General features: G+C 37.9%; 1 non-coding gene across 1 annotated transcript; it reads right to left on the reverse strand.

Moving 5' to 3' along the window:
- Positions 1-5072: 5072 nt before the first annotated feature.
- LOC116571214 lies at positions 5073-5180 on the reverse strand. The gene has a single exon (XR_004277782.1). It is a non-coding gene; the product is annotated as a U6 spliceosomal RNA (small nuclear RNA).
- Positions 5181-24353: the final 19173 nt, after the last annotated feature.

A 24353-nucleotide genomic window follows, 5' to 3' on the forward strand; every position in this document is an offset into this window, starting at 1 on the left:
TGTATTTCCTCCTTATATTTCAAACACCTCATGAGGTGGTACTATAACTTTTGCTTAACAATCAAATATAGTTTAAGAAAGTCATAAAAGCTTGAATCATCTTGTGTATTTGCCCCTATTTTTACCTATTTTGATGTTCTTTCCTTTTTGAAGTTCAAAGCCTTTCTTCTAGAGAGCTTTCCTTAGCCATTTTTTATTTTTATTTTTTTAAAGATTTTATTTATTTATTTGAGAGAGAGAGAGCATAAACAGGGGGAGGGGCAGAGGGAGAAGCAGACTCCCTGCTGAGCAGGGAGCCTGATGTGGGGCTCAATCCCAGGGCACTGGGATCATGAACTAAGCGGACTGAACCACCCAGGTACCCCTCTTTAACCATTTTTTGAGGAGCAGGTTTGCTAGCATAAAATTCTTAGTTTTACTTCGTCTGATAGTGTTGTGATTTTCCCCATCATTCTTGAAGGATATTTTCACAGGATACAGAATTCTGGTTTGAAGTTTTTTTCCTTCAGTACTTTCTTCTGTCCCCAGAGTTACAGATTAGAAATATGTTGTTATTAAAATATTTCTCTCTGGATGTTTTTGAGATTTTTTTCTTTGTCTTTAGTTTTTAGAAATTTAATTATGATGTGTCTTGGCATGGATTTCTTTGAATTTATCCTGTTGCAGATCATTTAGCTTCTTGAATCTGTAGATTTATGTCATTTTCCCAATTTCAGAAGCTTCAGACATTGTTTTTTCAAATTTTTTTTCAGTTCCACTCCCTCGCCTCTCTTTCTGGATGGATTTCTGACAGCAACATTAGCCCTTTTGTTTTTGCCCTAAGGGTCCTTGAGATGTTGTCTTTTTTTTTTTTAAGTGTTTTTTTTTTTTCTGTTGCTTGCATGGGTAAATTCTATTGCTGTCTTCAGAGTCAGAATCTCTCCTCTGTTATGTCACCTCTACTATTTAACTTATACAACAAATTTTTCATTTTGATTATATTTTTCAGTTCTCTAATTTGCATTTACTGTCTTTATAATTTGTCTTTCTTTCATTAGATTTTCTATTTTTTTATTAGTTTCCAAAAAATTTTGTTGCTTGTTGAAACATTATAATGTCTTCTTAAAAACCCTTGTCAGGTAACTCTAGTATCTAATTTATCTTGATGTTTGTGTCTGTTCATTGTCTTTTTCTCATTCCTGCTGTGATAGATATAATGAGTGCTTTTTTACTCTTAGATATTTTGTGTATTATATTAAACTGTGGATCTTTTTAATCTTTTTTAACATAAATAGTACAAGAGCTATAGGGCTAGCAAGGGCTAGCTTCCTGTCAGACTCCTCTAAAACTTCCTGGCTAAAATAGGACACTGACTCACACTGTTTTGTTATAGATGGGTGGGGTGAAAGCTCAGGTCCCTCTTCACCTCATTGTCACCTTCCTGGCAAAATTCCACTGACTCACAACACCTGTGGCCTCTGAGGGGGTTGTATGAGCAGTTCACAGCTTGGTTCCACTGCTTCAAAGGTGGGAAAGTGTGCTAAGAAGGCTGACTGACCCCACTTTGTTACTGTCAGTAGGTGGGATGGATGGTTAGCTCTTCACTAGGCCCTGCTCACATGAGGGTAGAGGAAAAGCAGATTTTAACTACCCTTACTTGAACCACTCTCCTCTGCCTCATTGATGCCAGATAGGTAGAAGGTCAGCTCCCCAATGGGTCTTGATGGCAAGGGCAGGAGGGCTGATGTCTAGCTAGTTCTGCCTTTTACTGGCTTGTGAAGTTTCATGGCCATGGTGTGGGAGGGAACCTCAGCTCAATACTTGATTCTATTAACACTATCCTTGAGGCAGGGAGATAAAAGACTTATCTATTTCTAGATAAGTATAGAATCCTAGCCCCCCCAACACTACTTTCTCTCTTGTGTATAAAGCTCAAAATATTGTGGCTTTGCTTTCTGAAGTGCCCTGTCTTTATTCTCCTTTCTACATTAGTCTAAATCTTCTCTTTCTATCATCTCTTTTGTCCCTGTCCTGCTTGATTTTGATTCCACTATAAGCAATTTCTTTTCAGTGTGGCACCTTGTCCTAAGTATAAGGCCCCCTTATACCCAGGTGGTACTAGAGACAACAAACCTCCTTTTAGAGCTGCTATTCTCCAATTGTCCCATCTCCTTGTTTTCCTTGCTTCTTCCTGGCACAGACCACTAGTAGGCAGGGGGTTTGTCTCCACAACACAACCCATATTTTGGGACTTATGGAGATATTTTTATCATCTTTTTATTTTTGTAAATTTGTTCCTGATGTTTAATATTTAGCCTTGTTTTGATATTTAGTTGCTCTACCTTTTTTTATGTGACAATTCAGACCAATTAAACAACTTTGCTGTCACTGTTGTCATATTCCCAGAATCCTTTCCCTCTTTCCATTTTTCATCTCCTAATGTCCATTCTTCTCAGAACAACCAGTGTGGTAGTTTTCTGCATTGTTCCTTAATGGTTGAAGTGGCATCACAAGTGTTCATAGTCTATCCAAACAGAAGAGAGAATTCTCATATTGAGTCAATGACTGATTTAAGCCCTCCGCCCTACAAGTTCAGTGATTATAATTACAGTTAAGGAAAAACTTCAGCTAGACTTTTGGGACAACAAGTATGTAAGAATGAGATGGGTTTTTCAAATTTAAACTTTCTTTTTAAAAAAAATATTTTATTTATTTATTTATCAGAGAGAGAAAGAGAGAGGGCATGAGCAGGTGGAGTGGCAGGCAGAGAGAGAAGCAGGCTCCCTACTGAGCAAGGAGCCTAATGTAGGACTAGGTGCCAGGACCCTGGGATCATGACCTGAGTCAAAAGCAGATGTTTAACCAACTGAGTCATCCAGGCATCCTGAATTTAAAATTTTTATAATGGCATTGCCATTTCATAGTGACACATAATAAAAATAAATATGTATGCAGTTAAAACATAAACATAAAAGTCTGGCCACATGACTGAGTACAAAAGATTGATTCCTTCTTACTGATATTTTTGTGAATTTTTTTTTTCAATCAGAGGCTTGGTGATTCCATAGTTTATAAGAAATAGAAACTAAAATAAGTCATGAAAATTATCTTTTAAAATGAAATAGCAGGGCGCCTGGGTGGCTCAGTGGGTTAAGCCGCTGCCTTCGGCTCAGGTCATGATCTCAGGGTCCTGGGATCGAGTCCCGCATCGGGCTCCCTGCTCAGCAGAGAGCCTGCTTCCCTCTCTCTCTCTCTGCCTGCCTCTCTGCCTACTTGTGATCTCTCTCTGTCAAATAAATAAATAAAATCTTTAAAAAAAATAAAATAAAATAAAATAAAATAATAAAATGAAATAGCAATATGCTCATCAAGGAATTAATATAATCTCTGTGACTGAGAATCAAAGGATATTCAAAATCCTTGATTAAAGGAAGCCTACACTTCTTTTAGAAATGCCCAATTTTGGGGTGCCTTTGTGGTTCACTCATTAAGTGTCTGCCTTCAGCTCAAGTCATGATTCCAGGTCCTGAGATCGAGCCCCGCATTGGGCTCCCTGCTCAGCAAGAAGTTTACTTCTCCCTCTTCCACACACCCCACCCCCATCCCCTCTCTCGCTGTCTCTCTCTCAGTCAATAAATAAAATCTTTAAAAAAAAAAAAAAAGAAAGAAAGAAATGCCCAATTTTCTATTAGTGCTCAAGCTTAAAAGGAATTTATCGTGTGAAATTTGCATAAGCAAATAATAAAAAATATACTGGCAAAGGTTACCAAAATGACTTTATTATGAATAATAATAGTTGAATATGCCAAAAGTCCAAATAACTAAAGCTGCTTACTTCCAATAACTCTACAAGCAGTTTTTATTTTTATTTTTTATTTATTTACTTTTTCAATTTTTAAATTTAATTTAATTTAATTATTTTTTTTTTTTTTTTTTTGAAAGAGTGGCAAAGGGCAGAGGGAGCGGGAGAGAGAGAATCTTAAGCAGGCTCCACACCCAGTGCTGAGCCTGATGCAAGGCTCAATCTCATGATTCTGAGATCATGATCTGAGCTAAAATCAAGAGTCAAACACTTAACTGAATGAGTCACCCAGGTGCCCTAATTAGTTTTTATTTTTAAAAACGTAAATCTCAGGGCACCTGGGTGGCTCAATCGTTAAGTTTCTGCCTTATGCTCAGGTCATGATCCCAGGGTCCTGGGATGGAGCACCACATCAAGCTCCCTGCTCAGCAAGAAACCTATTTCCCCCACTCCTACTCCCCCTGCTTGTGTTCCCTCTCTCACTGTCAAGATCACAGAATACAAGGTTAACACATAAATATCAATCATACTTCTATAAATTAGTTAAAAAAATTGAAAATTTTAAATGTAGTACTGTTTATAATTGCTCCAAAAATTAGAACAAATCTCACAAAATATATGCAAGATCTGTATGGCAAAAAACTCAAAATGCTGATTAAAATATCAATGACCTAAATAAATGGAGAGTCATGCCATGTTCATAGACTGGAAGACTCAATATAACTTAAGTTTTGAAGTAAGGTATGCCTTAACTTCATGATAACTATCCTCCATTTGAAAAGCAGATTCTGATTTGCAGCTGGGTCCCCAAAGAGACTAAACTCCCTAACAAGGGATAGCAAGTGACTATGTGACCCAAAATATCTATCATGAATATGATGATGTATTTCACTGAATCAAAATATTTGGATGTGTACCAGGCTATTCCTTTGTTAAAGGGAATGGTAGATGTAAGAGGTACAAGCAAACTAAGCAAATGGTTCATATTCACATGGGGTATATTCCTACTGCCTCAACACATGACCCTCCATGCACCTTAGAGCCCCATGGGAAGTCCACTGTATACATGTGACATTTCCAGGGAGGAAAAAGCACCCTCCTCAGTTTATAAATATGTCTGCAAGGTGTGGTAACATCACAAGGAAGTGAATGGATGCTGCATTACAGCCCCATTCACTGGTGACCCCGAAAAACTCTGTTACAGGAAAATTCTCCCCACAGTCAGTTTTGAGAGGTATATTTTGTTGTCCAGTTTGTATGGAAGGAGACATGTGCTGTTTTTAGTTTTGTTTTACATATGGAATGTTTCATGAATTTTTGTGTCATCCTTGCACAGGAGCAATGCTAATCTTCTCATGTATTATTTCAATTTTAGTACTTGTGCTGCCAAAGTGAGCACAGAAGGAGATACGTTGAATCATACTGATTCAGGGATGCCTGAGTAGCTCAGTCATTTGGACATCTGCCTTCAGCTCAGGTCATGATCCCAGGGTCCTGGAATCAAGTCCTGAGTTGGTCTCCATGCTCAGTGGGGAACCTGCTTCTCCCTCTGTCTACCACTCCCACTGTTTGTGCTCTTTCTCTGACAAATAAATAAATAAACTATTTTTTAAAAGATTTTTAAAAATTTATTTATTTGAGACAGAGAGAGAAAAGGAGAGGGAGAAGCAGGAGCCAGATGTGGGGCTTGATACCAGGACCTTGGGATCATGACCTGAGCCAAAGGCAAACACTCAATCAACAGAGCCACCCAGGTGCCCCTCAATAAAATTTTTTTTTTTTAAGTCATACTAAATCACAACCAATGGCTCAGTGAGTTGATTGGTATCTTGGAGTTAGGAAAAATAATACAGGAAAATTAATAAGGAGCTCTGTTGGAGACTATATGGATGCACTTCCAAGAATGACACAGAGTAGTGGGGTAAAAATGCACATTAGGAAATAAGAGATGAGAAAGTGGAAAGCAAATGAAGTTGGGTATTTATACATTTGGTTCTTTATGCTGAGCCCTGAATTGGCCATTATACTGTTCCTCTTCATAAGGCCACAGGACCCCCCCTGTTGCAGTATTTTCTGCCAGGTTATAGTAATACTTCCTGCTTCCATGATAGTTCTTGTGGTGATAATGGCTCCCTACCATCACTAGTCACAGATGACTGGACACACCAACCCTGCCCATATTTTTTATTAGGTATACTTAAGTATCCCATTGTTTCTTAATTGACCACAGTAACCCTGATCATAAACTGCACAGGAGTGGAAATTTTTACTGCTAATTAACGCAGCATCTAGAATGAGGTCTGTTACCCCACACGTTTTCAATAAATGTTTGTTGAATGAATATGTGTTTCATCCACTTTCCCTTTAATGTCTTAAAAGAAATTTCTAATTTCTTAAGCATCATTAATAATCAGTCTTCAAAAATGCATGGTATCGGGTGTTAAAATAGATGTGAAGAAACAGTGTAAGCTGGTTTAGCTTTTCGGAAGACTACTTGTTTGCATTTTTCAAATGTTTAACGTGTACACATTTTAACTGGGCAATCTACCATTTAGGCATTTGTGCCAAAGAAATAATCACATACATATGCAAAAGATGTATGGACAATGATTTTTGCTATGTATTATTTATAATAGTGAAAATTGGAGAAAAGCTGAACATCAGTCCCAAATAGATTGATTAGATAGTTGAGTAAAAAACATATATGCCCCTACAATGCAGAAAAGAACGATTTAACTCTACAAAATCTGACCAGATAACTGGATCAGGAGATTATTTTAAGTATAAAAACAAGTTGTAAATAAGCAGTAACCACATTTTTTTGAAAAATGCATTGTTAGTTTTAGCATAAAGTCTAGAGTTTAAGCATCAGTTAATACTGGTTTTATTTGGAAGATAAGATAGCGAGGAGGGAGCTAGCTTTCAGTATCCAATCATCAATGCTGTATTTTGGTCAAATTGAGCATGTATTTACATTTTTAAAAGAAATATTTAAATATATTTACATTTAAAACGATAAATAGATGTAACTTGAGTGTTTAAAAAATAATAGTCCTGGGGCGCCTGGGTGGCTCAGTGGGTTAAAGCCTCTGCCTTCGGCTCAGGTCATGATCCCAGGGTCCTGGGATGGAGCCCCGAATCCGGCTCTCTGCTCAGCAGGGAGCCTGCTTCTCCCTCTCTCTCTGCCTGCTTCTCTGCCTACTTGTGATCTCTGTCTGTCAAATTAATAAATAAAATCTTAAAAAAAAAATAATAGTCCTGTTCAGCACAGAGCATAAGGACAATAAAATATCAAGTTACAAAGCATACTACAAAACAAATAAATGTACTTGGGTTGACCATTTCTTATACTGTCACATTTAGCTTTTGCATTTACAGGTTCAAGGATTTTTATCCAGAAAGCTGCATTTACTTATTTGTTATACGCAACTAATAAGTTATTGAATGCTACATCTGAAACAAATGATGTACTTACTATATGTTGGCTAATTGAATTTAAATTTTAAGAATGTTTCTGTCTTCATGAAAAAGATGTTAATTGAAAAAATATTTATTTATTTTAAAGATTTTACTTATTTAAGAGACAGAAAGAGTGAGCTGAGGGGAGCACAGATGGAAAGAGACAAGCAGACTCCCTGCTGAGTTGCCCCCACCTCAATCCCAGAACCCTGAGAATCACGACCTGAGCCAAAGGCACAGGCTAACCAACTGACTCACCCAGGAGCCCCCAGAAAGCTGTGTTTAATTGAAAAATAAGGATATTTGATTATTAATAAACCAATTACATCGTTTATGGAAAATAACTTTTTTTTTAACCTTCCCAAAAAGAGCCCACAGGACATAAATCATGGTCCATTTTTGCAAAGATAAAAAACTCAGTCTGATTAAGGGGGTTGTATCCATGACCCTTGGGAACTACACAACATAGAATATTCCTTTTCCAACTGGAGTAAACCCAGACTTCTTCACGTTGGCCTAGGACAGGGGGTGGGGGAAGAACGTCCTCAGATCCTACCTTTTGAGGCGGAAGGACGCACCCAGACCCGCGCCACCAAAGGCACAGGGGAAGAGCTAGGTGGAAGGACTCCCCTGGACTCTGGAGAGCAAGGCGGAGGGATGTGCCAACACTCAGAACTGAGGTGGACACAGCAAAGGTCAGGAAGCGAGGCTGCAAGGATGAGTCAAGAAGAGGCTGCATTGGCGCTGGGGAGGAACTGAGAGAGCTTGTCACCACCTGCAGAGCTCTGTCCACTGTCCCCTCTGCTGGCCCAGCGACTTCAAGTCCACACTCGCATCACTGGACAAGGAGGAGGCTAAGAAAGGTGCTGGCCAGGCGGGGTCATAAATGGTATTGGGTGGGGTGTGGATGAGTGTTTCCTAGGAAAAGTATAGCTTTACACTTGTGTTCATACAGATTTCAATAACTTGTTGAAGACTCTATTCCTTTTTACCCCTTATGAGTAGGATCCAATTTTTAAAATCATTGTCATAAAATAAAATTATTGGTATTGTGAAATAATGGTAACCAGATACATGCTCAGCATATGTAATTCAGTAAAATGATGTTCCTGTAATATTATGCCTATATGTCCCCAACTTGGTTTAAAAAAAAATCAACAAGATACTTATAAGATTTAAGCAAGATCATCTTTGAGAAATGTGTGATTTGCTTGATAACCATTTTCTTATGTTGCACTATGTGTACTTTTGTATTTTACATATTTTTGAAATTTACTTTTTTTTCTTCCATTCCTGGGATAAACTCTGTTGGTCACAGATACTTTCCTTTACAGTGCCGTTGTGCTCTATACTCAAGTGTGTTATTAACATTTCACAACCTTATTCCCAAGAGATACTTGTATCTTGACTTCTCTGGGAAGCTTGAAACAAACAAACAACAACAACAAAACCTAAAAAAAAAAAAAAAAAAAAAAAAGGCCCATTGATGGAGATAGAATTCCCCCCTTTTTTTTGTATTCCAAAAATTTGAAAAACATAGAAAATAGAAAATGGTAAAACGAACATCCATATATAGCCAGCCATGCCCTTGATCTAAGAAAACTTACTTAAACTTCTGTGATATTTGCTTGGTTTTTGCTGAAATTTCCTAAAATAAATTAACAAAGATAATTTCAGTGCTAAATGTGGCACTATCTATATCTTTATAAAATCAATAAATTTTCCAATATAATTCCACTTAACAACTATAAAAATGTACATTAATATTCCTAACTGCCAATCCACATTCAAATTTCCCAAATTGTTCCCAATGTCCTTGGTAATAGTTGCTTTTCCCATTGGGGTTTGATGGAGGACCACACCTTGTATTTCTCAGTAAGTGCAAATTTAACCACTAACATATAGTCCCTAACAGGGACTATAGGGACTGAGAGAACCTGGGCAAGAGAGACTATGGAGGACATCTTCCAACCATCTAATAAGGAAGAAACTGCAAAGTAATATCAAGGTGTGGAGGCATATGGAAAATATGATCTTGAATCTGGCTGGTTCATCCTGCAAAAAGGTTCTGCCTGTGAACTTCTGAGAGGAGTGAGCTTGTGACCCAGAGGGCTGGAGCGGGAAGTCTTAGGGACCTCCCAGGTTCCCAGGTGCAGATAGGGCAAAGCCCATGTCAGGAGCAGGTGCTCAATGCAGGCCAGAAAGTGCAAGGAGCTTGTGTCTGGATCCACCTGCAGCACAACCTGAGAAAAGCCCCTGTTGGTGGCAGGAAGGGAAAGTGCATTTATTTTTTTACATTATTTTTATTAACATATAATGTATTATTTTCCTCAGGGGTACAAGTCTGTGAATCATCAGGCTTGCACATTTCACAGCACTCACCCTCCCCAATGTCCATCACCCAGCCATCCTATCCCTACCCTCCCACCCCCCAGCAGCCCTCAGTTTGTTTTGTAAGATTAAGAGTCTCCTTTGGTTTGTCTCCCTCCAGATCCCATCTTGTTTCATTTTTTCCTTTCCTATCCCCCAAGCCCCCCACCCTGCCTCTCAAATTCCTCATATCAGAGAGATCATATGATTATCTTTCTCTGATTGACTTATTTCACTCAGCATAATACCCTCTAGTTCCATCCACGTCATTGCAAATGGCATGATTTCATTTCTTTTGATGGCTGCATAGTATTCCATTGTACATATACCACATCTTCTTTATCCATTCATCTGTGGATAAACATCTAGGTTCTTTCCATAGTTTAGCTATTTGTGGACATTGCTGTTATAAACATTGGGGTGCACATGCCCCTTCAGATCACTGCATTTGTATTTTTAGGGTAAATGCCCACTAGTGTGATTGCTGGGTTGTAGGGTAGGGAAAGTGCATTTATATTACAGACTGTGAGAATGCCAGAAAGCAGTAGTGGTGGGTCTGTGGTGGAACCCAAGTTCTGGAGCCAGAAAGACCCAGTAAATTTCAGCTATTACCTGAAAGCAGGGGCTAGAAAAGTAAACTGGGTTAAGAGGTTTCTCAGCTGACAATGAGGATATTAATGATTGCTCCATGGTGTTGTTTTGAAAGTGGTTAGATAAATCTAAGTTGTAAATTAAATAGACTAGTTCAGGGTATTAAGCCCTGAGTAAGTGACAACCATTGTTATATTTAGAAGACACACTGTTCCTTTTATTGGGTTACTTATGTAAACCTCACAACCACTCTAACCATTCTACAATGTTGGAATAACCATTTGCATTAAAAATAACAGTTGAAGCTCAGGTTGGTGGAGTGATGTGCCCAGGTCACAAGCTAGCAGTGAGTGAGTTTGGACTCAAGGGCAGGTGTGCTTTACTTCCAACCTCTGGCTTTGTGTAACTATCACTCTTGCTTAAAACCAGCACTGTAAACTTCAGAACATCTAAAAGAGTGACTTGTCCCCAAATCACCAAGGATATAATGGGAAGTGAATGTAGATAGAATCTACCATGTGTCAAGTATTTTCTGGGATTTCTGGGTTCTCCTTAGATCCCTTGAGTCAAACAGAACCTCCTAGCCCCCTGATGCACTGGCAGACTGTATTCTCAGTCTGGGATTATAGTAACTTCCAAGAGGGTCAGCTTTGTGGCTTTAAATTGGTTCCCGGGCGCCTGGGTGGCTCAGTGGGTTAAAGCCTCTGCCTTCAACTCAGGTCATGATCCCAGGGTCCTGGGATCGAGCCCCGCGTCCGGCTCTCTGCTCCGCAGGGAACCTGCTTTCTCCCCTCTCTCTCTCTGCCTGCCTCTCTGCCTACTTGTGATTTCTCTCTCTCTGTCAAATAAAATTTAAAAAAAAAAATCTTTAAAATTGGTTCCCTGGGGCCCAGGCCCCAATTCCTGGGAAACTTCATTTTAAAGCAAAGCACCTCTTATGAAGCAGAAAGCAAGGGTATTCTAGATAGGAATGTCTTCCCTGGAAGAGAGCACCCCTTTACTTTAGGCATCTCTCCAGAGTTTCAGAGCAAATACAGAAGAGCCCACAAAGGTCTGCACAGCCAGAAGCAGTTCCTGATCCCCCATCAAGAATGAGCCAGACTCGGTGATGCCACAATATTCAGAAGCCACAATACAGTGTGACAATGGGGACTCTGGGCTAGCCTTGAGAAGAGCAAGATAAGCTGGGGTGACCTGGGAGTAGTTTTCTCAGGAAAGGCAACTTCATTGGACAGTCATGAGGGTAAGGTCTGGGAATACCCTTAACCAGGAAGAGGGAAGAAATTCTATATCCACTTTCCCTAAATGACCCCATGCTTTACAGATGCATGTGATCTGTAAAGTGATCATTGCATGTGATACTAGTTATGTTTCCTTACCTCATGGAATTTCACAGTGATGGTTCATAAAGAGTTTCCATGCTCATCTATTTCTGACACACTTAAAACTTTAAAGAAATTGGATCTGAAATTGTTGGTGAAATGTCCAGAGCCACCTATTTGATAGATCTTCAAATCAAAGATGGTGCCATTCATTTGGTTTCAGGTCCATTTCTCAGTTGACTTATTCTTATTGAAGAGTAGGTATCTTTTGTATGGCTATTCCACAGTTAATTTATCTGTTCACCAATTGATAATATATTTGGATTATTTCCAGCCATAAATATTTATATACAGGCTTCTATGTGTTGACATATGTCCTCATCCTCTTGAGTTAATACAAAAGAATGAATAGGATTGCTCAATCTCATAATAAGTGTATATTTCACTTAATAAGAAACTGTCAAACTTTTGCAAAGTGGCTGTCCCAGTTTTCATTTCTATTATTAGCATGTGTGAACATTCTAATTGCTCTGCATCTTCACCAGCATTTAGTGATAAGAGGTTTTTTTATTTGAGCCATTGTATTAGTTTACAATGGTATTTCATTTTAGTTTTAATTTGATTTTCCTAATGTCTAATAATGATTATGTTTTTGTATGTTATCTGTTTCCTTTTTAAAATTTTTCTTTATTTGAGAGAGAGAGAAAGAGTGGGAGGAAGAGAAGAGGGAAAGGGACAAGCAGATTCTGTGGTGAGCAGAGTCTAACATGGGGCTTGATCTCACAACCCCAAGATCATGAACTAAGCCAAAATCAAGAGTGAGGCCATCAATCAAATGAGTCACCCAGGTGCCTTCATCTGTTCCTTTTTGATGAAGTATCTGATCTTTATCCCATTTTAAAATTTTGTTTTTCACCTGGGGAAAAAGGTTGTTTTTACTGATTTGAAGAGCTAGATATATTTTATAAAAATTTTTCCTAAGATAAATGATTTGTAGATATTTTCTCTCAACTTATGTTTTTTTCATATTCTTTTTTTTTTAAGATTTTATTTATTTATTTGACAGAGAGAGATTACAAGTAGGCAGAGAGGCAGGCAGAGAGAGAGAGGAGAAAGCAGGCTCCCTGCTGAGCAGAGAGCCCGATGCGGGACTCGATCCCAGGACCCTGAGATCATGACCTGAGCCGAAGGCAGCGGCTTAACCCACTGAGCCACTCAGGCGCCCGTTTTTTCATATTCTTAACAGTGTTTTTCTAAGAGCTGAGGTTTCTACCTGAAGAAGCTAGAAAAATCTCAAATACACTTAAAGGAACCAAAAAACCCAAAACAAAATTTAAAAAAACACAACACACACACACACACACACACCCAAAAAATGAAGACTGAAGCCAGCAGTAGGAAGGGAGTAATAAAGATTAGAGCAGAAATAAATGATATAGAAACAAATAAACAACAAGCAGTAGAACAGATCAATGAAACCAGGAGCTAGTTCTTTGAAAAAATTAATAAAATTTATAAACCCCTAGTCAGAATTACCAAAAAGAAAAGAAAGGGGAGGAGTTAAGATGGCAGAGGAGTAGAGGGATCCAAGCTTGCCTCATGCCTCGAACACAGCTAGATAAATAACAAGTCATTTTGAATAGCCAAGAAATTGATTTGAGGACTGAGAGAGCAAAACTGCACAATTAGGAGGTGAAAAACAGTCACATCACAGAAGGTAGGAGCTGTGGAGGGTTGATTTGGGGGAGAGAAGAACTGTGGGAGCTGCAAAGGGAAAGGAACCCTGATCACAGAGAGGGGAGCAGGAGAAAAAGAGAGAGAGAGAAAGAGTGAGAGAGAATCACTGTGCAGGGGATTGTGCAAGAAAAACTCTTCCCCAAAACCATTGACAGGGAAAAGGAGAAGGGTTAAACTTAAGTTTTGGGGGTTTTTAAACTGGAAGTTTTTTATAAGCAGTGGAGTGCAAAATCTGAGGTCGCTGCCATCGCCAGGGTCGTGTCTGGCAGGCTTGGTGGTGCTCTGGTGGGAAAGGAGGGTGGAGACACAGGAGAGGGCAGCATGGTCTGAGGATCCCCTCCGTCACATGGGGGAGAAACAGTTCCCTTTTGAAGTGTGTTTGGGAGTGGCGATGTGACCTCTCTGGGGACAAAAGAACCCACAGGAGCTGTTGGGCTGCCCTTACCCTAGCATAGGAACAAAGACACCCCCTGAGGGCATCAAGACTTGGTGCTGGCTTTTTGCTGCCCTTTACCATAAACTCATAAACTCCAAACCACTGCTTGATTGCCCAATTGATTTCTTTCTTTCTTTTCTTCTCTCTTCTTTTCTTTTCTCTTTTCTCTATTTTAAAGAAAGGTAGACTGCCACATGCAGCCCCTCATTTGAATGTGTCTGGAGTCTCGAAAGCTTGACTACCATACATTTTCCTACAAATGGGCCTTGAGAGCTTTTTTGGAGGTTCTAGCAGCACAACTACTTCTATATCCTTAAACAAAGAACCACAGGAGGAAGTCGTTGTCATCAACGGAGTATGCAGCTTAAGGAGATGTGGACATGGAGTGGTGAGGGAGGAAGGGGATATCCGCCTAGCCAGCCAGATGAGCCAAATCAACCCTGGCAATCAATGCAGTGACAGATTTTGCAGCCAGATCATCCTCATATCCGCCCAATCGATTTCTGAGACACACTGGCAAATGGCAAAAGCATGGCAAGACCCTCCCCCAGATGATCAGTGTGGGTCCCACTTCATGGATCTCTAAAATTTGGAGTTTTGAAACCTAGCCACTTACCTGAGATAAAACTCGGGACTACTCTGCTGCCTGGCAGGTGGACAGCTCAGACGGGGAGAAGGCAGGGATCTAGTGGAAAGTGGAGATGCAAGAAAGGTGAGTGTTTGCTATTCTATGAGGCCATCCTAAAGACTGGCGAGAGCAAATTCCCACCCTCAGGGACAAAAGAGCAGGCAATGTGATTTCCCCCCCTCCCATCAGCACTGGCCAACTTTAGTGAGCAAAACAGAGCCCCTCATGGAGGCCAGAGACACTTACACCAACCTTCACCCCATGCACGCTGCAGGTGCATCTCCACTAAGGCAAGTCTACCTGAGAATCAGCTCAGCAGTCCCCAGCCCCAGAACACCTGTGCAAACCACTCACTGATCACAGCGTGCTGCAAATCTTCAGCCCCAGGAGATATAGGATCTAATTTCCTCTTTATTACTATTTCTTTTTTTACTATTACTATTACTATTATTTTATTATTACTACTTACTATTACTATTATTATTTCCTTTTTTCTCCCTTTTTGTAATATAGACATTATTCTCAGGAGCAGGAATACAACAGACCTTCCTAACAATCACACACAAGAAACAGTGACTCAAACAAAATGACAAAATGAAAGAATTCACTGCAAAAGAAAAAACAGGAAGAGGTCATAGGCAGGGATTTAATCAATACGGATATAGTGAGATATCTGAACCAGAATTTAAACTGTAATCATAAGGATACTAGCCGGGCTTGAGAAAAACATAGAAGACACTAGAGAATCCCTTACTGAAGACAGAAGAGAACTAAAATCTAGTCAGGATGAAGTTAAAATTTCTTATAACCAAGATGCAAAACTAAATGCAGGAGGAAGGATGAAGCAGAGGAACAAATCAGTGCTATAGAAGATAAAATTATGGAAAATAATGAAGCTGAAAAAAAGAGGGAAAGAAAGGTACTGGATCATGAATATAGATCTAGGAAATTCAGTGACTCCTTAAACATAATAACATTTGTATCATGTCTTGGAAGTGGAAGAAAGGGAAAAGGGAGCAAAAAGTTTATTTAAGCAAATTATAGCTGAAAACTTCCCTAATCTGTGGAAGGAAGCAGATATCAAAATCCAAGAACCACAGACAACTCCCATTAAATTCAAAAAAGAATCCAGACATCACCAGGACATGTCATAGTCAAATTCATAGAGTCAAGGAAAGAATCCTGAAAATCAGCAAGGGAGAGTCCTTAACCTACAAGGGAAGACAGATCAGGCTCACAGCAGATCTGTCCAGAAAACTTGGTAGGCCAGAAAAAAGGGGCATAGTATATGCAACATGCTGAATAGAAAAAATATGCAGCCAAGAATATTTTATCCAGCAAGGCTGTCATTCCGAATAGAAGGAGAAATAGTTTGCCAGACAAATAAAAACCAAAGGAGTCTGTGATCACTAAACCAGTTCTGCAAGCAATATTAAAGGGTCTCTATATGGGGGGAAATGACCAAAGATAACAAAGACTAGAAAGGAACAGAGAACATCACAACAAACAGCAACTTTACAGGTAACACAATGGCACTAAATTCATATCTTTCTATAATCACTTTGAATGTAAATGGACTAAATGTTCCAATAAAGAGAAATAGGGTATCATAATAGACAAAAAGTATGAGACCCATCTATATGCTGCCTACAAGAGACTCCTTTTAGCCCTACAGACATTTCCTGATTGAAAGTGAGAAGATGAAGAACCATCTATCATGTCATTGAACAATAAAGGAAAGCTGGAGTAACCATACCTACATCAGACAAACTAACTTTTAAACCAAAGACTGTAACAAGAAATGAGGAAGGACATTATATCATAGAGAAGTCGTCTACTCATCAAGATGAACTAACAATTGCAAACACTTATGCCCCCAACCTGGGAGCATCCAACATACAATTCAATTTTTAACAAATAAAGGAAACTCGTTGATAATAATACAATAACTGTAGTCCCGGGACTTTAACACCCACCTACAGCAATGGACAGATCATCCAGGCATAAGATCAACAAGGAAAAATAGCTTTAAATGACACATTGGACCAGATGGACTTAAGAGATATATTCAGAACATTTCATCTTAAAGCAGCAGAATATACATTCTTCTCAAGTGCACATGGAACATTCTCCAGAATATCATATACTAGATCACAAATCAGCCATTATCAAGAACAAAAAGAGTGAGATCTTACATGCATATTTTCAGACCACTATGTTATGAAACTTGAAGTCAACTACAAGAAAAAAATTTGGAAAGCCCACAAATACATGGAGGTTAAAGAACATCCTAGTAATGAAAGAATGGGTTAACTGGGAAATTGAAGAGGAATTTTTCTAAAAATACATGGAAGCAAATGAAAATGAAAACATGACACTCCAAACTTTGAGATGCAGCAAAGGCAGTCCTAAGAGAGAAATATATTGCAATACAGGTCTACCTTTAAAAAAAAAAAGAAAGAAAGAAAAAGAAAAATCTCAAATATACAACCTAAGCTTACACCTAAAGGACCTAGAAAAGGAGGAGTAAATAAACTCTAAATCTAGCAGAAGAAAAAAAATAATAAAGATTAGGCCAGAAGTAAAATGACATAGGAACAACAACAACAACAAAAACAAGTAGAACAGATCAACAAAACTACGAGCTGGTTCTTGGAAAGAATTAATAAAATTAATAAACCCTTAGCCACACTTATCAAAAAGAAAATAGAAAGGGCCCAAACAGATAAAATCATGAATGAAAGAAGAGAGATCACAACCAACACCACAGAAATATAAATAAGTATAAGAGAATATTATGAAAAATAAAATGCCAACAAACTGGGCAATCTGGAAGAAATTGACAAATTCCTAGAAACATACAAACTACCAAAACTGAAACAGGAAGAGAAAGAGAAGCTGAACAGACCCATAACCAGCAAAGAAATTGGATCAGTAATCAAAAATCTACACCTGGGGCGCCTGGGTGGCTCAGTGGGTTAAAGCCTCTGCCTTTGGCTCAGGTCATGATCCCAGTGTCCTGGGATCGAGCCCCACATCGTGCTGTCTGCTCCGCAGAGAGCCTGCTTCCTCCTCTCTCTCTCTCTCTGCCTGCCTCTCTGCCTACTTGTGATCTCTGTCTGTCAAATAAATAAAATCTTTAAAGAAAAAAATCTACACCTGAGAGGCAGGGTGGGGGGGTTGGGGGATAGGAAAGGAAAAAATGAAACAAGATGGGATCAGGAGGGAGACAAACCAAAGGAGACTCTTAACCTCACAAAACAAACTGAGAGTTGCTGAGGGGTGGGAGGGGTAGGGATACACTGGCTGGGTTATGGACATTGGGGAAGGTATGTGCTATGGTGAGTGCTATGAAATGTGAAAGCCTGGTGATTCACAGAAGTGTAGCCCTGGGGCAAATAATACATTATACATTGATTTTAAAAATTAATTAAAAATTTAAAAAATAAAAGAAATGGGTAGAAGAGATGAATAGACATTTTTCCAAAGAAGACATCCATGTGGCCAGGATACATGAAAAGATGTTCAACACTATTCATCATCTGGAATACAGATCAAAACTAAAATAAGATAGCACCTCACACCTGTCAGAATGACTAAAAATCAAGACACAAGAAACATCAGGAGTTGGTGAAGATGTGGTGAAAGGGGAACCCTCCTGCATCATTGTTGGAATCGCAAACTGGTACAACCACTCGAAAACAGTATTGGAGGTTCCTCAAAAAGTTAAAAATAGAACTACTCTAAGATCCAACAATTGGATTACTAGGTACTTCCCCCAAAGAATACAAAAATATTATGTCAAAGAAATACATGCATCCTGATATTATAGCAGCCAAATTATGGAAACAGTCTAAATGTCCATCAACAGATGAATGGATACAGCAGCTGTGGTACACACACACACATACACACACACACACACACACACACACACACACACACACACACAGGAATATTACTCTGCCATAAAAAAAGAATGAAATCTTTCCATTTGCAGTGACATAGTTGGAGCTAGGAAGTATTATGCTAAGTGAAATAATTCAGTCAGTGAAAGATAAATATCATTATTTATCATTAAATATCATTATTTCCCTCAGATGTGGAATTTAAAGAAACGAAAGACCATAGAGAAAAAAGAGAGAGAGGGAAAACAAGAAACAAACTCTTAACTATAGAAAACAAACTGATGGTTACCACAGGGGAGGTGGGTGAGGTTATGGATGAACTATGTGATGGAGATTAAGGAGTGCAGTTGTGATGAGCACCAGGTGTTGTAAATAAGTGTCGAGCCACTAATTTGTACACCTAAAAGTAATATTACACTATATTAACTAACTGGACTTTAAATAAAATCTTAAAGAAAAAAAAAGAACAGAGGGTTTAAATTTATCAATTTTGGTAGTCTTTAAAATATTTTTCTTTTATGAGTATGTTAGTCTACTCAGGCTGCCATAACAAAATACTACAGACAAGGTAAGTTAAACAACAGAAGTCCAAGGACAAGATATGATCAATATTGGTTTCTGGTGTGACCTTTATTTCTGGCTTACAGAGGGCCTCCTTCTCACTGTGTCCTCACATAGCCTTTCCTCTGTGTACACACAGAAACAAAGAGAGTTCCCTGGTGCCTCTTCCTATTTTTATAAGGCCATGAGTTCTATCAGATCAGGACCCCACCTTTATTATCTCATTTAACCTTAATTACCTTCTTAAAGTCCCTACCTCCAAATACAGTCACATTGAATGTTGGGGCTTCAACATACATAGGCAACACAATTCAGTCCATAACAATGACTTAAATTTTTTTGTCTTACCTAATAAATATTTGGCTAATATGGTCACAAGAGTTTCACCTTTTTTCTCTTATATATGTTTAAAAGTTATAGTACCATTTGTTGAGAAGTACATAGTTTCCCCATTGAATTGTCTTGATACCTCTGTTAGAAATCATTTGAATATAAATATATGCTTCTTAAATGCAAATCTGGTTCTGAGTACTATTTCCTTAAATGTATCTCTTTATTGATTCATCTTCACCAACTCCTGATGTTTCTTGTGTTCTTAATTTTTAATCATTCTGACAGGTGTGAGGTGCTATCTCATTTTAGTTTTGATCTGTATTCCAGCAGAGGACTTGGAGTTAGGGTGTGTGTATCCTACAGAGTGCTCATGATGAGTCACTGGTATACAGGAAATGATTATAGGAAGCCTGTTTATAATGACTTTGTCTTTAAAAAGATACCAAGTTTTATCAGTAGCATACTAATTGGTAACATATGTACATATTTTAGAAATATATAAAAATAAATTAGGGCATGAGAATAATATTTGTACTAATTGTATGATACCCCAGAGTATAAGACAGAGTTAGGACTTTAATAACATTTTATATTTTATTTATTTTATAGTATTTCATTTTAAACTCTCAACAGTAATCGTTATATGAGTTTTTGAAGCTATTTGTCATGTTACCAGTTTCTAAACACTTCAGACTGATCAGAAATGTGCTGTTACAGGCAGCACTGTCATTCGAGGATGTTACTGCAGAGTTCTCTGGGGAAGAGTGGAAGCACCTGGGCCCTGTACAGACATGCAATCCTAGAGAACTATAGCCACTTCATCACAGTACGTGAGCAGACCTGGCCATGTCACTGCTTCAGGAATGCAATCCTGTTTGTTCATGATTGCTACATTTATCATATGTGTCATATCCTGTTCTATTTCTACTAGCTCTATTTTCTCCTGGTTAAAGATCATATGTGCCTTCTTCTTAGCATACTTTATAATTTTTTTATTGGATGCTAGTTGTTGTGGATTTTACATTGTTGGGGTACTATATTTCTGGTGTTTTAAAATATTTTGGAGCTTTCTCTGGAATAAAATTAAGCTATTTGAAATTAGTTTGATCCTTTCAAGGTTTACTTTTAAGCTTTTTTTTTTTTTTTTTTTTTTTGTATTCTGAGCACCTTCTAATTTAGGGCTAATTTTACTCCTGGCAGTGTAGAGTCTTTCAAGTTATTATACTAAATCCCCTGGTGAGATAACAAACTTCCCTTTTCTGTATATACTTTGGTGACTTTCCACTCTACTCCCTCCCAGCAGTTCTTTCTCCAATATTGAGTAGTTTTCTTACATGCATTCACAAGCTCATAGTCAGCCAGAGACTCTCAGAGACCTTTCTGCTGATCTCACGGCTCTTGCTTAATACAGCTCTTTCCTCTCCAGTATTTTGTCTGGCAAATTCTAATTGTCTCAGCATTCTAAACTCTTAACACTGTCTCCTCAACTTACTGAGGCTGCAAGGCTTTGTTTGTTTGTTTGTTTGTTTGTTTTTACTATGCTGTGGCATAGAAAATTTTCAAACTCTGGTGAAACTGGTGTTCAGATAACTTGTTTCCTTTTTCCTAAGAGTTCCTGTCTTGCACTCCTATCTTCCAATTTTTTGATATGAGGAAGTAAAGTGGAAGTCCTTATCGCTTTTATAAAACCCAATGCACCTGGGCCATTTTGGAATTTAATATTATTTAGTACTGAGTTTTAGGGATTTAAGGAGATTCATTCTTTTGCCACATCCTCAAAAATGAGCACCTCAGAAGAACATAATCAATATTCAGCTCCTGAAACTACAGTTTCCTTTGCAATCAAAATTACTGAAATCAATGCAGCTGATCCAAATCCTAAATATTTTTCATTTATACAGTACTGTTAGAAAACCAGATGTGATCTTCAAATTGGAAGAAGAAGAAAATCCATGGTTGTTAGAGGAAGAACCTCTAAATGGTAGCCACTCAGACGAATTATTGAGTACTAGCAGAAGGTATCCAAGAGAAATTAAATCCAAAGTGATCAGTTACAGATGGAAATTTTTAAAGTAAATTTTGGGAATTTACAAAGAAAAGATCCAATATAATATGAAAGGTGAAGATGTAACATAACTAGTGCAATGTAAATATATTGATTTTTTGGTCTTTAAAAGCTGAAAGACCAGGTATATCATTTACAACTGACAAATCAAGTTATAGGTTGTATTTAATGGGAAAATGATAAAAACAGAAACATTTTAAAAAGCACTAAAATTGGGGATTAAAGGGTGGTTAGAAAGAGAAAAAAACATTAATCTTATCATTGGTTCAGTAATATGGAATTATGATACTAAGTAAATAAAAATAAAATACATAAATTATATATACATAAAATACATAAAGATAAAATACATATAAATGTACCTAGTAAAGCAAAATACAACATTCCTAATTAGTAAAAGAAAAGTCAATGAACAACAAAAACAGAACTATTACTAAATTTTATTTTTACTTTAATGGCATTACTCACCATAAAGTAAAACAAATATATCTGCTACATCATCTAATCTAAAGTAGTTACCTACTAAATGCTATTAGAGATTATATTCCCAAAATAATGTAGATATACCTCCCCAAATAATGTAGAAACTTTGAAATGTAAAATGATTAATTAGTAAGCCAATAAAAATACAGATAATTCAGGTTTACCTAGCTGCTACAGGTTGAATTCAGACAAAATAATATTAAATCAGAAAAAGATCAGTGTCTGGGTGACTCAGTCTGTTAAGCATCTGCCTTCAGCTCAGGTCATGATCCTGGGGTCCTGGGACTGAGTCCCTGTCGGGCTCCTGGCTGAACAGGGAGTCTGCTTCTCCCTCTGCCCCTCACCCTGTCATGTTCTCTCTCTTGTTCTCTCTCTCTCTCTCTCTCTCAAATAAATAAGATCTTTAAAAAAAATAATAATAACAAGAGCACTCAACTGATGTTTTTAAAAGTATTTTGAAGACTCCACACTGAGCACACAGCCCAATATAGGCTCAATCCTATGACCCTGAGATCACTACCTGAGCGAAAACCAAGTCAGACACTCAACTGACTGTACTACCCAGATATCGCCCAAAATATTAAAGGTTTATAGGAATCAAGCAAATATCTGATCAGAAAAAAGCATCCTCAAACTAATAGGAAAGTTTTGTGACATTTCTACTCATCTTTTCCCTAACCCTTTTAGGGTTTTGGTGTTGAAGCAGCAGCAGCCTTTTCAGTTCCTTTCCTTGAACCAGGGAGCAAAGCAGACTACTTGTAAGTTATCATGCATACCTGTTTTAATTGGGCAGATAAAAGGCACTTATCTATTTCATATAACTTGAAACTTGGGCAGATAAGTGGTAGGCACTGCTGTTAATAACTATAAGACTCACAGATGTCTAAGGCAAGAGACCACAAGTGGAAATATATAATAGTTCATTTAAGGTCTAGAGAAGCTAAAGTGAGCTGTTTGAGAAATTAAGACATTCAGAAGAAGCCATGTATATGAAGGAATTTAGAAAGCCACATGCATGCCCAGAAAGACCCATGAAAACTTTAAGCGTTCACCTTAGGTTGATCCCTAGGATCACAGCAAACTCATCTAAGTGTTGAAGGATTGCCCTAACTTAAAGCCAATTTGTGAAGCCTAGGGGAGTTCATAGTATTTAAGGAAATATTCATTAAAACATCTAAACAGAGGCACCTGTGTGGTTCAGTTGGTTAAGCCATCCAACTCTTGGTTTCATCCCAGATTGTGATATCATGGGTTGTGGGATCAAACCCCACATAGGGCTTCACACTTGATGGGGAGTATGCTTGAAGATTCTCTCCCTCTGCCCCTCCCTCTACTCTCCCTCTCTCTATCCTTCTCTCTCTAAAATAAATAAATCTTTTTTTAAAAAGTAGCTAAACATGAACTAAAAGAATATAGACTTCAGTGATCACACACAGCAAAGAATAGTTTTTGCAAAAATAGGTAAAAAAAAGTCTCAAAAAATGGAGTACTGCAGTCTTCAACAATCAAAAAATAAACACCAAACCCTGAGGAATGGGGAGAATCTGAATTCCAGAGTTTCCATATTATAATGGTCAAATAAACAATTTCTGACAAAACAATTACAATGCATACAAAGAATCAGGGAAGCACGGCCCCTTCAGAGGAACAAAATAAATTGATAGAAACTGTCCCTGGGATGTCTAGACATTGGACTTACTAGACAAAAACTTTATATATTTTTTTAAATTTTATTTTGTCTTTTTCAGTGTTCCAAGATTCATTGTTTATGCACCATACCCAGTGCTCCATGCAATAAGTGCCCTTCTTAGTACCCACAACCAGGTTCACCTAATCCCCCATCCCCTCCCCTCCAAAACCCTCAATTTGTTCCTCAGACTCCACAGTCTCTCATGCTTCATCTCCCCTTCTGACTTCTCCCAATTCACTTTTCCTTTCCTTCTTCTAATGTCCTCCAAGTTATTCCTTATGCTCCACAAGTAAGTGAATCCATGTGATAACTGACTCTCTCTGCTTGACTTATTTCACTCAGCATGATTTCCTCCAGTCCCATCCATGTTAATACGAAAGTTGGGTATTCATCCTTTCTGATGGAGGCATAATATTCCATTCTATATATGGACGATATCTTCCTATCCCTTTGTCTATTGAAGGGCAATTTGGTTCTTTCCACAGTTCGGCAATTGTGGCCATTGCTGCTATGAACACTGATACCATGTACATAACATTGCTTCTATGTACATATGGTGAAGTTGGACTCTTATCATATACCGCATACAAAAATTAAATCAAAATAGATTGCAGAAATATAACTAAGATCTAAAACTATAAAACTATTATAAGACATTATAGGGTAAAATCTTCATGACATTAAATTTGGCAATGATTTTTGGGGATATGACACCAAAAGCACAAACAACAAAAGAAAACAGATAAATTGGACTTCAAAATGTAAAACTTTTGTACATTATAGGACATAACCAATTGAGTAAAAAGGCAACTCACAGAATGGACAAAATATTTGCAAATTATATATCTGATAGGGATTCATATCCAGAATATATAGGAAACTTCTAAAATGTAACAACAACATAATCTGGTTGTATAATGAACAAAGAACTTGAATAGACATTTCTCCAAAAAAGATAAACAAATAGAAAGTAGGCATGTGGAAAGATG

Source organism: Mustela erminea, chromosome 12 (assembly GCF_009829155.1).
Source record: "Mustela erminea isolate mMusErm1 chromosome 12, mMusErm1.Pri, whole genome shotgun sequence".
Classification (NCBI taxonomy): Eukaryota; Metazoa; Chordata; class Mammalia; order Carnivora; family Mustelidae; genus Mustela; species Mustela erminea.